At 42.8% G+C, this 12,866-nt stretch overlaps 1 protein-coding gene across 2 annotated transcripts in view; it reads right to left on the bottom strand.

The window, feature by feature from the left end:
• The window catches only part of rap1aa (RAP1A, member of RAS oncogene family a), a 40,859-nt gene extending 31,146 nt beyond the window's left edge, over window positions 1–9,713 (bottom strand). Inside the window, exon 1 of one of the 2 annotated variants that reach the window (XM_066703411.1) lies at window positions 9,609–9,713. The gene's annotated coding sequence lies outside the window, so the exon portion shown is untranslated. Of the gene's footprint in view, window positions 1–8,986; window positions 9,006–9,608 lie in introns of those variants that run through there. The other variant, XM_066703413.1, reaches the window with a different exon arrangement.
• Window positions 9,714–12,866: the final 3,153 nt, after the last annotated feature.

Raw genomic sequence — 12,866 nt, 5'->3', positions numbered from 1 at the left:
AGCACATTTTCAAATTGAAAAGCAGCGGAAAACCCCACACAACAGACACAGTGCACCGCCAAGACATCCTGTTAGGCCCAGGCAACTGAAAATACAAAGATCCTAATGTGCTTCAGAGGAACAACCCACCACACCACACACTCACTAGGGGTGGAAATCAAAAGGGATTGTGACACATTGTGATTTCACACATGAGTTCAACCACTGTGGGCTCCTCACAAGTAAATGGGGGGAGGTCAAAAATACAACAATACATTTAACAACAGCTCAGTTTCTATTTTGAGAAAGCAAGTGCTGCTTCTCTATTCAATGCTGACTGTCTGTGTGCCAAGTTCCAAGAATGACTCGTTTCTAACACATACTACACTGTAGCAAATCACTGCTGCCTGGGTGACAGATCTACGGACTGAAAACCATATTATAAATCACCACCCCAGTCCAGACTGTCAAACACCAATCACACGAGAAACTCAACTTTTTCCACTGCTACCCATTGACTGCTAAAATAAAACTACAACATCTGCTTCGTAATGGCCTATTGATTCCACAATCTTATCTACCCCCTTCTTAAAGGATCCAGGCAGTCTGCTTCATATTAACAATCTCCCATTGTTCTTAAATAGCACTATGTACATTAACACTGAAAATGCATAGATCAGTTTCCGTTTTAATTCAGAACCAACTCAGGAATGCAGAAGTAGAAAGGTCTGGAGTTAGCAAGATTCAAATGTTCCGTAGAAGAAAGAACTACTACTACTAAATTGAGATCATTCCATTTGTTCCTCTTTCCCTATTACTTTTTGAAAATGCTGTTGCCAAGTGCAAGTTGCGTTTAATGACATATCCTTGAAACACAGGTATATATAGATGCTCCTGCAGTCCTACCAGGCCTCAAGCTCAACACGGTGCATGACTATAAACAACGGCTACTTCTGTGCTTTAGCACCTGTCGAACAGGAGTGCATGACAGCTGCCCGGAGAGTTACAGGGGGGAGAGGGCACCCATCACATCGGTGAGGAAAGTCCTTTGCCAACTCGCACCTTTAAAAAAGAAATGAGCAACAACAAAAACAGAATACATGCAACTGCCTCAGTGCCTGGCTTCATGAATGCGCAAGTTGCAACGGGTAAACAAAAAACATGTTGCTACGAATTTGAATGCATCTAGAGTTTAGTATTCAAGAGTTCAGATTTGCTAAAGATGTGCAAAGTTCAACGTCAACGAACGTGGATTCGAATTTCGTCACAAACTTACTCATCCCCCAAACATTTTCTATAAGCAAGGGCCTCCAATAGCTTCACTTCATTAGTTATCGCACCTGCTTATACTCTGGGTTTTCTGTCATATCACTTTAGATGAGGTCATTTGGGATGACTACCAGACGGCCCCCATTGTTTTGACAACCGGTCTTCACAAAGAATGCACAACCTGGCGGCCCTTCAATTCTTTCCCATTGCGGACGCTCTTTTCAGTCATATTCCTCTACTTGACTGTTAGCCGTATCGGAGATGAGCCAAAACGATTCAAGAAGACATCGTGTTGAAGACCACTGATACACAGGCACCACAGATCACAACATGGTCTGCATCAGCATTGCCTTACATTACTTAAGGTCTAACAGCAGGTTTGAGAAAGACATCATCCAGGGAGGGGCACTACTTTCTCTACTACTTTCTCTTTGCTATAGCTACCGGTTTATAGACTGTATGAATGGATGCAGCAGGTGTAAAGGAGCCAGAGAGAATGGTTGAACCCTGTTAACATTCTTCATAATCTGGATTTTATAGACTTATTTCAAATGAAGGAATGAGAAAACAGATGTAAAACAGAAATCCCACCTACCTACAGAAAAAGACAACGGTCATTTGAGAGGGATTGCAGGAATTGAGAAACTGATGTAACAGCAGAGAAGCATTCAGCAGTTGAACATGTTGGGTTTCTTCCTTTCATTCTTCAATTTCCCATTTCAGATTTGAGGTTGGAAAATAGGAGTGTCATGCTTCTACTTTAATGACTTACAGAGTCTCATTAAAGCCACATGGAGCACAAAGTCAGGAACCAAAGAAAGAACATGCATTGCTTGTGCACTGTCAAAGCACATCATGTTTTACACCAGCTCACTGGTCTCCGCAATATCACGGCCACACAGTCTGCTACAAGCCTGGAAGAAACTCAACCTGACGTTCTACACACACACAGTTGCCTCTCTTCCTGCAACCAAGATCTAGCCGATTTTAACCGATGCTCACCTTTACACAACAGGAAGCTTCAGAACATTATACAAGCTGAATCAAAGAGACGGAAATCTTTCAGATCTGAGTTCAAACTTGCGAGTATTTTGGCTTTTCAACTTGGAGCGTAACATTCAAATGTTTTAAGCAAAAAACACGATCAGTCATCAGTCTTCTAAGCATCTGTATTTGTGCGTATGCTTTTTCACTTTCTGAAGCTCAGTATTGGATAATTCATTCATATACAAATCTATCAGCCAGAGCCTTTCATGACTTCGAGGATATGGTATTTTTCAAACACCCTGCAAGGAAGCTACAGTTTGAATAAGGCAAGTCTCGCCTCCTGTTTTCATGTATATTAAATAAATAAGCCAAACCGACAGCCCCTCAACGCTTTCATCAAACAACCACCAGCTTCCATGTGCCAACAGGGTGTTGACAGCAGAAGGGAAGTGATCAATACAGAAGCAGCTTCTACAATAGAAGAAATAGATCCTGGCCACTGATATGATTTGATCTGGAGTGATGTCACAATGACTTTATTACATGCTGCTGCAGGTAAATAAGAAGCCAATTACTGTAATGTGTGGCAATGAAGACTTCAGGAGCTTGAGCTGTGAAGAGCAATTACACCACCTCCCCCCCTCCTCCTGTCTGCAACACTTCAGAGATGGCATTCAGCTCCACTTATCACATGTACTGCAACAAAAAAAGCTGCGGTAAACCTCCTATCTGACTTCAAGCAGCAGAACCCCGCATGGCAGAATTTAATCAGCAGATCACTTCCATAGACAGGATGCCCAGTTTCCGGTTAGCTGTGAACCGATCAATCAAGTTTTTTAAAATGTGATCGACAGTTGTTCAGCAGATTTTCCAATTAAGGCGTCAATCAATCACCTGACTGGATTTTTTTCAGTGTTAATCGATTAACTAGCAGTTGAGCCAGTGGGGATCTGCGATTAGGTCAGGCTAAATTAATTACTCTTGCAAAAGTCTTGGCTGCTGCTACTTCAATTGACGCTCACACACTGTAGAAGTATTATTAGCAGCCTTACGGGGAAGGAAGTCCCGTGAAGGACGGGGTTGAAGGGGATGGAAGTTGTCCGACTGCAGTTCAGGTCTTCGAGTATAAAACTTGGCACCGAAACACTGGTTTTTCAAAAACATGAAATCGCTACACTATAAACATACGGATGATTTCAGAGGCCCTAATCAGGATAAAGACTACACCGCCAGGCCAAGCCCTTTTAGAAAACAATCAAGTGCAGTTATTACTCTCACAGGAGGCAGGCAATCAAATTCACAAAAGAACCAAACAAAACGATGTAATGGATTGGATTTGGGACCCCGTTCAACATCGCCTTACTGCCTGAAGTAGTTCAGGGCTGGTTTAATTAAAATGAAGACATGACCTGCAGAAAACTGGAGTAGAAAGACATTAATTTTGAAAAATAATAAGTGATTTGGTCCCTGCTGCTTATAGCCACTGTGGATGATGCATTTTCATCTGTTTGGGCTGCGGTTAATAACCAAAGGGGATGCCATACCAAGCCAATGAGAGAAATGCACGCATTAGGTGCATGCAGTCCATTTACAGCATCTAATAAACACATGCAAAACCTGTAGAAACTTCCACTAGCTTAAGTCACATTTTTTCTAATTTAATTCCAATCAAATGAAAGGTGTTTGTCCTGAGGAAGAACCATCAGAGGCTCAAACAATCCTGCCCCTCCAGCAGCAATCAAACACACACAAGATAAAGATGACCAAACAACAGCTGCGGCTTTGAATGCTTTTGTCGATGCTTTCCCTCTTTTTCTGGAGATCAGCGCCCCGAGACAAATCCTATACATTTCCAATGATGCTGAGCGTGTGTCCGTAATGAAGACTGCATTGCCCTCCCCCACTCAGACAGCAAATGTATTTGCTGCAGCTCTTCAGGGGGAAGAAAATAACCAGAATTGGCACTTCTTGTCTGCAACAAATCAGATCTGAAAACTGCACAAGATCCGTTTGCTGCAGGTCTTAAGGGGCTACTGTTGTGCTTTGTGTTAAAGAAGAGATTACACACAATGGGGGGAGGGGGTGCTCCAGTATTCCACAGGCAGACTTGATTGGGTGGCCAAGCAATCTAATAATCAACCCTTATTGATTGCCCTGCCCCCGTTTGAACTGACAAACTTAATTAGCTTTATTAAAGGGATAACAGCCCCGGGTCATTAACAACTTGGCAACGGTCACACTAGGGCACGATTACTGCAGCTCTCTCTGATCGCTGCAGGACAGAAATGCCGCTTCTATGCTCGTGTTCGTCTGCATTTGCAGCCCTGATGTCTCGAGCAGGCAGATCATATTTACAGTGTCAATATCTGTTCATATCTGCATGTCTTATACGCGGCATAAATTACCTTCAATTCTAGGTTACACGCTTATGCAATACATTCCCACATAACCCCCAGACTCTGCTTTCAAGCGTGGGTGGGTAGTAAAACTCAAGATTTAATTTCAGGTTGTTATTTTTGTCCCCTTACTTACATCTTGCGGGTGTATCGATATACAGAACAATAAAGAACGTTAATGATGTCACAAATGTAATTTCACAGCTATCTTGAGTACAAGCACAGAACTGCTGCAGTTTATACCGCACTTAAGTAAAAAATAAAAAGTAAGTCTGCATTTTCCTCTTTGAAAGGAATAAATCACCATCCTACTTCAGGGACCCATTTCTATCAACACACTGAGGGGACATTAATTTGTGCCGTACCAATCAGTGCTCAGTAGAAGAGAGTCGCATTAGCCCAGGCACTGTTTGCCTGCATCTCTCCGGTCCCTCTGCGTTTGTCTTTACATATCGGATTAATTATTAAATGCTTTACCGGCTTCACCCTCTGGAGACAAACACCACACTTCCTTGCCCTTGGGGAGGACAACTACAGCTTGAAACATGACAATCAACTGCATTTAATAATACTGAAATTTTAGGCTTACCCCTGATTTCACCTCACGCAGCAAGAGGAAATACTAAGACGCAAGGAGGATGAGTGGAGTAACTCAACCGGGGGTAACAGTACCTGTGACAATACAACGGAGCACTGTGTGGAGTATACGCTTTGCGGTTTGCTGGTTTAAATACTTTGAGAAGCTTGGAATTGTACTGTATAAAATCGAGGGGCTTGACTGGCTTTTCACTTCTACGTCATTCCCTTTAAATGACTTCTCAACACTGTCATTTGAAAGTGGATGAGGATAAAAATAAATAAAACAGAAGTCAGATATTCAAAACTGGGATTAAACTATGCACGTCTACAAACCTTTTATGCATTTTTCTTTTGTTTCTTCCCCCATAAACGGATTGCATAAGAACTGGAATACGAGCATATTAATTATTAGGAGTTAATTTCCTTCAAAAAAACTACCGCAGCAAGGCTCCCGGGGGCCCACATGAAAACCATGCACTTCGTGCCAGTCACAGAGACCTGCAGAGTGGAGGTTTGCATTGCAGTGACAGTGCTCTGGCAGCCAAGCAGACATCACAGCAATAATCGCAGCCTCTCCTGCAGGTGACAGGCCCGCCATATACTACCCGGCAGCACGGGGCGAGTGAATCGGGCAGGGTTTACACAGTCAAAGGCAAACAGGGCCTTCCGGTTGTCAGGGATGTTCAACCCTGATCTTGGAGGGGCACAGTGTCTTCTGGATTTTGTTGTCCAAACGTCCATGTGTTCAGGGTATACAGCGATCGATGATTAACAGAGAGACGCATCTAAAACCTGCCGGATCGTGGCTCTCCAGGGAGAGGGTTGCCGAGCGCTGCTCAACACCAGACCCAGGAATAAGAATAAATAAAAATAAATTACATAATTGCTGCAGTTAATCTGGCATGGCAGGTGGCAGGAAAGGCAGAGGAAGTAGGTAGTTTCAGATGCTTGTTGGACAGGTGAACAGTTTCTCTGACATGTGAAACTCACGATTTCTCCCATCACTCAACTCTATACACTCGTAAGACAACTGCTCAGTAGCAAAACCATTTCAATAAACATTACATCCGAGGCAAAAACATGTAGTATTCCAGCATCTGTGCATTGGAAAAATCTGAGGTTATGCATTTCAGAAGATCAGAGAGACCGGGCACGGCCGTGCTGTATGTGTCCCTGGTTGTCTGCAATGTGGCCGGCCGGGACTGTGGCCACTGAAGTCAGCTGACAGTGACAGTCCTGCCGAGGGGGAGGGGGCATTGTGACGCTTATAGGATCTGTCCTGGTGAGTCACCCTGCCTTGGAGGACAATGCCACATGGGCAGCAGCGCTGGGTGGTGTGTATTACTCTGGCACGATCTAAAGCAGCAGGGCGATGCTGAGAGCTCAGTGCAAGGTACCTTTGCTTCAACGAACATCAAGTTCGCCTAACGGTGTTCCAAGAGGAGGCACCAAGTATCTTACAGGAAGGTCTTAGCTTGATGAACATCTAGATGTTAGTGGCTGCCGTTCCTCCCTATATCCGTTTGTCAATCATTCAATAAAGCGTGGAAGAAAACCTGGGCGCAGTGCTGCTTGTCACCACCACAGCAACCTCTCAATATTTATTTCTGTTACTGAGCCTTCCTGTGCAAACAGTGCACGAGCGCACCACTCATAAGTCTATTCACAGTGCCTATAATGAACGCATGAAGACGACAGGCCAGAGTAATGCGAGCGAACGGGCACTGGTGAAATAGGGATGGCAGGACACACATCAAATCAAACACAATTAAACAATCGGGCTAATTACAGAGAATGGCAGGAGGGACATTTTCATACCACTAAGAATAGTCAATAATACACCATTACAGGGCAGGCTAATAATAGGGAAACCCCAGCATGCCCACTTAACTCAATAAGAAATACAATCCCATGCAATTTTACCAATTACTCTAACCGTACATGGGCTGACATGATAGTGCTTAGACTCAGTTAGACCGAATTCAGCCATCGCAGCGATGAACAACTCACAGCTTAATATAGAAGAGAGTCAGAGGGAACAGACAATGGGTCTAATTATAGCAAAAAGATTGGCTCAGTCGACTCAATTTGGACAATCCCACCCAACAGGGAAACGGACTTGCGAGATGTATGCCGACTAAATTTAATATCTGAAGACCTAAAAGTGTCACGTCGGTCCTCGAGAGGAACAGGGTGTTCTGCTTAACGGGAGATTATACTCTGTTCCTGGTAAAATTCCTGGAATGACTTGTGCACACCGTATATGAAGTGCGCTAAACCACAAAAGCAAGCAAAACCACAGACCTGACTGGCCTAAAGTGTAGAATTAATAAGCAATTAAAGAGAGCGAGGAAGACAGCAACCTCTCGTACAAGAGAACATGTACTCAGGTCTCTGCAGGGTTTACACCGTTTCAATACTTGTGTGCTTCAAGTTGTGATTGTTCAGTTTGTCACTAATTTGTCTTATTGGTATAAAGATTTGTTTTGCCTCCTATCTTCCTTTCTCTTGCAGAAATATTTCTGTAAGAAACTGGAAAAAGTCAAAGCCACCTAACTATTTCATGCTCTGCAAGGAAACTACAACTTGACGAAAGCAATGCAAATAAAATGCACAGGGCACATTAGGGAGCATTTCCCTGACTTCAAGGGCGAAGCCGATATGGAAAATTGCCTAAATATGTTGTGGAAGCCACTGGGATCCTTCAGGAACCAACTCAAACACTTCAGCAGGACAATACAAGATCCAACATACATGCACCTATCAAACAGCAACTTAAGCGGGCGAGCATCCAAACCGAAACATAACTGGAAGCGGCATAACGCTTCCCACAGTCCTATTTTCTATTTGATAACACTGTGTTCCTTGTGCAACCAGCTGCTGCCACTGTATTTGCAAAGGAAGTCATTGGTTCTACAAAATAAATAGGCTTATTTCAAAGGACGGAAAGCACTTATCTCAAATGATTCTGCTCACATCACATCTCGCCAGAACATGGAAAAATACATTTCAGAAACGAGATGAAAACTGCAACCAGAGCCCCAAGGATAAATGGTAAACAAATACTTCAACGGGTTACAAAAAATAATAAACCATAGCAGTTTCTCACAACAAAGGCACTGGCATTCCTGGCAAACACTGCCCAAATAGGCTAGCCCACAATGTTTTCTGGCTAAACCTAAAGATATTCTCCCTCCTCCTCTTAAAATACATGTATACTGTCATTTATTCTGTGGAGACACAGCAGCTGGTTACAATTTGCAACAATGTTGGGAATCTGTTAGAGGTTTATGAATAATAACAATAAACTGACATTATGTCATAACTCTGAGGCAATCCATTAAAAAACTTAAAAGGTTGTCAATGCAATGGGTGGCTTTAATAATCCCATTCTGAATCATCAGACCTGCAAATATACCAAAGCATTACCTTTTAGTTTCCAACATTAGCAAAAATAGAGAATATATATATAAACACATCTGCAATACAGACACTTTAATTTAACGCATTTGAAGTTTCTATTAATACAATTTTCTGCTACTTCTACAATGCAAACTCTACATGAGGATTCAAACTATTTTTATATCAACTGTTCCTGTTAAAGTCACATGCTTCCCGACAGCAAACGTTACTCAAAGTCCAATTACAACCCCAATTAAACGGTGTGCAGTCTCTAAACTCAAGCCACAAAACTGTACCGATATTACAGTGCATCTGCAGAAGTGCACTAACAGCAGATCACATCCACAACCCACAAATCAACGAACTGGGACAACCTGTGCGAAACCACGCTCCGTGCCCCGCAGTGCCACTTCAGCTCGCACGTCTCCATCACAGCACATGCGGGGTTACGGCAGCCCGAGAGGACCAAACCGCTGCGCCTGTTGGGGGGCCGGCGATGCGAGGTACAGAAGTAAAGTTTGAGGACACTTAATGTGAAGCAGACTCTCGCCGGAGCACTGGCAGCTACCCGCCGCACCACCGCCTGGAGTCCAGCAGCACGCCGGGCCGGGCCGGGCCGCACAGCACACCCTCCATACCGAGACGGCGAGCTCTCCAACCCCGGCACGAGTGCCCCTGAAGCGCCTGCCCCCGCCACTGCGGTCGCTTTCCCCTTCGCGGCGCCGCCACCGAGCCGCCATATTCCGCTTGGCTACGCTGGCTGTGCGCCTCCCTTCCGCCCGGCCTGGACAAAACAGCCGTCTGCTCACTACTACCACAGCGGCAGTGCGCCGGCTGCCTCCGCCCGCTCTCCCCCGGCCCAACCGCGGGGCCCCCGCCGCCTGGGCGCGGATGGGTGCGCTCCGGAGCCCCGCGGGTTGGCTCGCCCCGCTTCGCCCCCGCTGCGGGCCGGTTTGACAGCCGCGATCCCCCGCTAAAGTTGTCCCGGCCACTCACCGTCTCCGCGCTCGCCGCCGCTCCGCCAGTGTCTTCGGATCAACTCCGGGCTGAGCGCTGCTGACGTCATGCGCAGCCTCTCTCTCGGCGCTCTTAAAAGGGCAACGGCGCTTTGCGGTGTGGCGGCGGAGCGGTGCGCTGCCTGGGCCCTGGCCGGACAGTCCCAGTCTTGCATTATTTATTATTATTTATTATTATTTATGAAGACTGTTATTCTTATTGATCACAGTAATGGCCCCTAACACTAATTAAGCTGTTTTTACATAATAGCCACTTTAATAATATATAGACCAGGAGCCAATGAGCAAAAGACAGACACATTGTGGTGCAGCAAGGACAGACAAAAGTGTCTTAGTGGACAAAAAGTGTCATACGACCAATAAATGTCATGGGCATCCAGAAAGTGTCATATGGGGGCACAAAAATGTCATAAAAGACCCTTATCTGTGCCCTAAGAACGACCCCCCCCCCCCCCCATGACTGGTGATATATTGTAGCCTACTTACACTACTGGACACACTGTGATGTCACTGTATACGAAGTTCGGCTCATCACCCCCTCATAAAAAATACAAAGGTGTCTTTTGCCCTAAGGAAACCTGTCGCATATTAACAAGTTATTATCATGAATGAAGTACCTGGTATTATACTGACACTCTCACACTTCATCAGTGATGCATAGTATTATTACTAACCTAAATACTACTACAGATTAATCTGTACATAATAATAATAATAATAATAATAATAATAATAATACATAATCCTCATCAACATCCTCATCCTGATAAATATATGATTGTGGTATTACCCAGATAACTTGAATGATATGGGAATGATCTCCACACCCTCCATTAACTGCTCAGGACCTTGACATTAACATCTCATCTGATGAAGAACACCTCTTACACCTACAAAACATCTCCCATTGTCATCCTCTAAGGTATGGAAATACTTGTGCAATGTAGCCCAGAGGAATCAGTGCCATCTGCTGGTCCGCTGACACCACTGCACCAGCTACCTGATTTTGTATGCATTTCAGTAATTGTACAGAATAGGTCTAGTGTTGCTATATTTTTGGATTATTAAGATACTGGTATCATGATGGTCTATTTTCAATATTGATTAAAACAGAAATCATGGATCCAGCACCAGACAGCCCACTTCCAGATGGTTCTGAGCTACTCCATGACAACTCTTTTTCCTTGGCAGACTACCGTGTATATGAATTGCGTTTATTATGGTTAATTGAACGTATATAATGTTTTTAACAGTTTAATTTTGTATGAATACATACAAGTTCAAACAAAGGGGCTGTGCAATGCAAGACAGCAAGATTTACAGAGAGACTGGTCGTAAATGGATTTTGAAAGAAAAATAAATAAAGACAGAAAGTAAAAACTACAGGACTGCCAAAAGTAATTCCATGTAATCAGAGTGATCAAGTTACATTCAGGTCCTGCCAGAATATGACCATAGCCTTCTGATATGAACATATAATAAAATAATAATAAAATAATGACATAATTGGCAGCTGTGAGTTTAAATGTTTATAGGTCTCCTAACTTTGTGGGTGGAAAACTAATTCAAACGAGACAATTCATATTTTAAAGAAACCGTAAAATTGGTAAACAATTATTATAACTTACGTTTTGAGAAATATTTAAACTTGTAATGTTTTCCTATTTAAATAGTTGTTTGTTTGTTTGTTTTTTATTTGTTGACAAATACATATTGCAGTGCATATGGATGTAATATTTATCAAGAGACCCTACATTCATCTCACCACACACCTGTTCTAATGCTCAGTACTACAGCAGGCATACTGTAGCACCACATCTGAATAGTACAATAACCAGCAAAGTACAGCAGAATGGTGCCGTTAGCATAGGGATCTGTAGTAAAAGTACAGTACAATAGTATAGTCCTATATTACAACAGGGGGTTGTAGTAACAGTAGAATAGTCCTGTTGCAATATGGAGCTGTAGTAGCAGTACAGTGAGGTCGTGTTACAACAGGTGACTACAGTATGGGACAGCCATATATTTGTCATGTGAGAGGATGTGTCTGAATATCTATTATATTTGATACTTGGTGTGTGTGTCTATAGCCATGATGTGTATCTATATCGCTCTGTGTGTGTATGTGTCTGTTTTTCTGTGTTTGTGTGTACTGTACCTCCTTTATACTGTTCTATACTGTACTATACTGTAGCTTTACATTACCAAGGATAAAGACCTGTATTGTTATTTTTATTATCAATATTATTATGTTAACTTGCTATTCCAGAAACCTTAGGATTTATTAGATTATTAATAGTGTAATAAATTCATATTATTAATAGTTTCTTAACTCATAACTGTTTGTTATAAATGTATTTTTTAGCAGGGGGTGATGAGCTGAATTTCAACTTTGATTCAGCTTCTGAGTCAAAGAATCAAAGGAGTGGAATGAGATGAGCGCCGACAAGCTCTGTATTCAGTCTGTGAACGACTCATTCTTGTTGATTAATCTAGATTAACCCTCTTTCTCAGCCTCCTACAAGCGTGCATACTCTGATACCCAGCTGAGGAAAGTGGAGACCTGGAGTCCCACGTCTCCCTTTGTCTACCAATCATCAGGTGAGCAAAACAAATGCACATAGATAAAATACATGTTAATAAAGACCTGACCCTGAGCCAGTTCACATTATCCACCTTTGTGATTGCTTTAAAAAGAAGGTATTTTCATGAACTGCACATGAATAGTATCAAAGCATGCATGTCACACTTCACTTATCTCCTAGGATTAATAATGCAGATGCCAAGAGCCTGTAACCGACCCGGAAAAAGCTATTCTATGAAAGTGGCGGGAAACAAGTCCCTCCGGATCCTGCATCCTGAATATAATTTCCCCAATGTCACTGGAGCTGATGTGTCCAACGATCCCCTCTCTTAGATATCTGTGCAACTGACCAAGACGCAATGCAACACAAGCTGCATACACACAGCAAAGCCTGCAAAGTGTTAAACCTGAAGTAACAATCAAAATTATCATGTCTCCTCATTTGCACAACATGTGGTAAAGGTCTATGTTAAAGTAGGCCTATATGAATAAATTAATCAAATGTTTATATTTTATAATATATATATATATATATAAATATAATATATTTATAAAAATAATATAATAAATATATAATTTATATATATATATATCTTTACAGACAATTATCAGTGTTGCAAACAAGCAGACAGACAAACCATTTAATGATGTCAC

The sequence above is a fragment of the Amia ocellicauda genome, chromosome 5 (assembly GCF_036373705.1).
Source record: "Amia ocellicauda isolate fAmiCal2 chromosome 5, fAmiCal2.hap1, whole genome shotgun sequence".
Classification (NCBI taxonomy): Eukaryota; Metazoa; Chordata; class Actinopteri; order Amiiformes; family Amiidae; genus Amia; species Amia ocellicauda.
The sequence above is the reverse complement of the archived record's forward strand: the minus strand, read 5'-3'. Positions and strand labels throughout refer to the sequence as shown.